This window comes from Dicentrarchus labrax, unplaced genomic scaffold (genome assembly GCF_905237075.1).
Source record: "Dicentrarchus labrax unplaced genomic scaffold, dlabrax2021, whole genome shotgun sequence".
NCBI classification, from domain to species: Eukaryota; Metazoa; Chordata; class Actinopteri; family Moronidae; genus Dicentrarchus; species Dicentrarchus labrax.
The window spans coordinates 19,511,441-19,515,615 of NW_026136702.1; the positions used below are offsets into that span (position 1 = coordinate 19,511,441).

Here is a 4,175-nt window from a genome sequence, read left to right on the forward strand (position 1 = left end):
GAATTACTGTTCTAAGTAGAAAAGGCAGAAGTAGCGTGACATTGTTATACTGTGCAATCACAAAACATCTTATGGAGGAGGTTGGGGCCATAAGAGACCAGTTTACACCCTATTTTTACCAGTTACAGTTTCCTATATGAATGCAAGTGATCTTTCCCTAACTGAAACACACGTAACACTCATGAATTACTTTTAGAACTTTAGAATTTGTTCATTTTGGATCATTTTCAAGCAACCAATTTTGTCTTGAGGACTTGCTGAACATATTTGATAAAATAGGGAAGAATAATGTAAAAAGAAGAATAAAAGAAAAGCATTTATTGTTTAAGTAGCTTGTCAGCTTGCTAAAAAAACAGTACGTGCAACACATTTCTTACAACAGTAGAGAGAAAAGAAAAGAAGACTGAGGGACAGGACCAGTCAGAAAAAGAGAAACTGAAGGAGTCAGGTATTGCCTGTGGCCACAATAGCACTCCATCATTTCCTCATCTTTCTTTCTGGTATTCCCTCTCTCTGATGCTCTCTCTCTCTGTGTCCCTCTCTCCCTCTTCTCATCCATCTCCTCCCAGCTCTCACTGACAGTCTATTTGGCCCACACAGCCCTGTCATCCATTCAACCTGTCAGTCCTGGCAATGGCACCAATCTCACACTGACTAGTGTTTGTAGCCGGGCAGGCACGACCCGCGGTTAGAGTGTCCATGCCGTCGCTGAAAGCCGGGGATTCAACTCCCATGACAGCCGGGTCAGAGAGTCGACCCCACAGTCAGAAGGTCAGAGTGTTCATCCCCTGTTACAAGGCTTTTACGCTATCTGCACTTACTTTACTGTATTTAAAGGTGCAGTGTGTAACATTTAGGAGGATCTATTGGCAGAAATGGAATATGATATTCACAGGTATGTTTTTCATTCGTGTATAGTCACCTGAAAAGAGTAATCTTTGTGTTTTCGTTACCTTACGTTTTTATCTACAGAGGCTGTGGGTCACTTTCCATGGCAACCGGCATGTATCTACAGTAACCCAAAAAGAAAATTACACACTGGTCCTTTAGGAATTTAGTGGCATCAAGCGATGTAGGTGCAGATTGCAACTCCCTTGCTTCACCCTGCCGCACCATACCCAAAGGATAAAACACAGTGGCAGCGAAACAGGCCAGTGTTTAATTTGTCCATTCTGGGCTACTATATAAATACGCTGTTTCAACATAGCAGACTCCATGGAAGGTGCCCGTCGGCATCTGTAGACAAAAAGGTCTCATTCTTAGATAACAAAAACACAACTATACTTATTTTTAGGTGATTATATTTGAATGAAAACAAAGTTATGCATATTAAATTCCATTTCCTCCTTCAAATTGCTGGATCTGGATCTTTTCTTTATAGTTTTAGTTATCATTACTATCAGTGTTAACATTTTACTCCATTTTAGCTCAAAGAGATGTAGACAGGCATTGGATGAGGCAACCAAATGAACCATCAGTCCAAGTTTAAAACGGTTGCCAAATAAACCAACTTATTTAAAAGTGAAAAATATAACTCTTTTAAAACTGTATGTCTATTTCTTTTGCCAGTTACATCAATGCTAACATATGTACAATTAAGGTCAAAGTTGAACTGAGAGGTGGCTCTGCAAAATACAACAGATGTTTTCAACAAAAATATTCAATAATAATTTTAAACTTCTTTTTTATGTCGTTTTATCACACGTGTAATTTTGTTCCTGCAAAGGACATGACTGTTGCTTCATCCTCCTTAAATTATTTGCATGCAAACAAAATGATTCCCAAACCTACAAGAGGCATTCCTTACATTACACTATTTACACTGACAAATAAAAAAACTGCATTATATACACTAAACATTTCAAAGTCATACGCTATTCACAGTCTTAGCCTATTGAATTTGTTAACATTTAAAGAATCAAACATGCTGCATAAATCTGTAAGTGTCAGACTAAAGTCAAAGGGCTTTTTGTAGCGTTGACCTTCATAGCTGAGTGCAGATAGAAAGCCACTTAGATAACCCATGGAAGGGCTTTGATATCCTCTGGGGAACCCGGCTTTAAGACTGCATGCAGCCCTGTAACTGTGAGGCTCAGATCAAACTGTCAACAACTGTCAGTGAACAAGTCACACATATTAAAACTGGAAATATGGCTTTTAACACAAGGACGCAGATGACCACACTTTTTCTGCATCAAGGGAATTTCATATCATGTCTTTCATGGGTTGTTATGCATTTTATTTCTGCTATCTAGCTTCTGTTATTCAGTTCATGTGCTCTGTTTTTATCTTGACCCATATGCTTCCATTATGTCATCTGCACCTGTTTGGATTTCCTCTCTTTTATAGGTCTAAATAACTTTTATATAACTCTAACACTTTAGTGGATCACGTGCTTGCTGATCTGAGTGATGAAAACATTTGGCCTGCACTGTTACTGTTACTGTTACTGTAGGGTTGTAAGGCTTCTGTACTTCACTGTTGAAACAAGAGAGTCAAAGTGTGTGGGAGGAGAGCCTGGGAGGAAAGCTGAGTGAGAGATAGAGATGAGCCCATCCAAAAATCACTATAACACGCCTACAATAGTCCTATAGGGACCTACAGTGTGTTTGTGGTACTCCATAGTACATTTTCTGTATGTTACTTTTACTGTCCTCTTAGGGTACCACTGTGACATTTTTAGATGAAGAAGTTTTTAGTTTTTTTATTGCCTGTGCATAAACAATGTAAACTAATTTAATAACACAGGGAGACAGGAGGGAAATTAAAGCACAAACTCAATATAAATGCAAAAACATTATATTACATGCATGTCCCATGTCACATTGTCCATTAAAGATTGCTGATAGGCGAGGAATTGTGTTGATCTGATGACTGCAAAGGACTGACTCTTGAGTCCTCATGTCTGGTATGCATCTGCATTATGTTTCTACACTCATTTATTCAGGTTGCTCCAATGATGATTAAGCATTTAGATCCTTAAGTAAAAGCACAAATGTAGTAATTTAACATGTTAAAAAATAAATGGCCTAAAATATTGGTAAAAAAAAAACATTAGGGATTATTACTAATGCATAAGAACTACTTTATTTACAATTTGGTAGTTAAATCTGTAAGAGTGCATTATTATAAGCTGATTATGTTTTTTGAATCTAAAATGTAACAAGTAATAATAGTTGTCCGATACATTTAATGGAGTAAAAAGTATATTTTCCTCTCAAATGTAGTGCAGTGGATTGGAAGCAGTATAAAATGGAAACTTGAGTAAACGCATCATGCCACCACTACATAAGCTTGACCTACACTTTACAGTGTTTGATTAATCTCCTGTTAGTGCACCTATTGGAATATTACATAATATCACTGTGATACTGTAGGAGGTAAAAATACTATGAAGATAAAGTCCCTCTGGGTACCCAAGATATTAACTTTAACCATACCTCCCTATAACTCTCTATCTAGTTTTATGATGAGCAGGGAGAGAGTTTAGGTAGGGATGATGAGAGAGAGACAGGAAGCAAGAGAGAGAGAGGGAGAGAGAGAGATTAGCTCCTTACCTGGAAAAATGTAGAAATATGTGTCCACACGCAAGCAGGAATCCTTTCATTAGCCCCTTAATGTCGCTTCACATCGCTGACAACAGCAGCAACAACATCCCAGTGAGATCAGCCAGTCCGAAGGTCCTCTCTCTCTCTCTCTCTCTCTCTCTCTCTCTCTCTCTCTCTCTCTCTGGGGACTTGGCCCACCTCCTCAGAATAGCGCTTCGTTAAACTCTCAGTGATACCCGAGATTTGCCCGCACGATGATCAACGCTGAGCAGAGAAGCGCTCCGATCGTCCGAGCATCCTCCTCCTCCGAGCGGTCCCGTCCTCATAACCGAAACATCCTCATCCTCATCATCATCATCATCATCATCACTGTCACCGTCCTCCAACCCCGCAGAGCTTTATTCCCCTTCTTTCTCTACGAACGTCCCTCAGTCGATGGCATCATCATCATTAGCTCTCATCTGCTTCTTCTCTCGAGCATCCTCTTCGTCTGACTCTGTCCTCGCGGCTTCCTCGCCGTGTCTCTGTCCCCTGGCTCGTCCCGTGGCTCGGCTCTGCAGCCCAGTAAGTGTGTCATGCTTCGGAAGAAAAGTGCATCATCCAGTTCAGGCATATGTTGATGGTGAG

At 39.9% G+C, this 4,175-nt stretch overlaps 1 protein-coding gene across 1 annotated transcript in view; it reads right to left on the reverse strand.

The window, feature by feature from the left end:
* Nucleotides 1-4,175, reverse strand: part of bean1 (brain expressed, associated with NEDD4, 1) — a 43,653-nt gene extending 39,478 nt beyond the window's left edge. The window contains exon 1 of the mRNA XM_051420854.1: nt 3,558-4,175. The gene's annotated coding sequence lies outside the window, so the exon portion shown is untranslated. The remainder of the gene's footprint in view (nt 1-3,557) is intronic.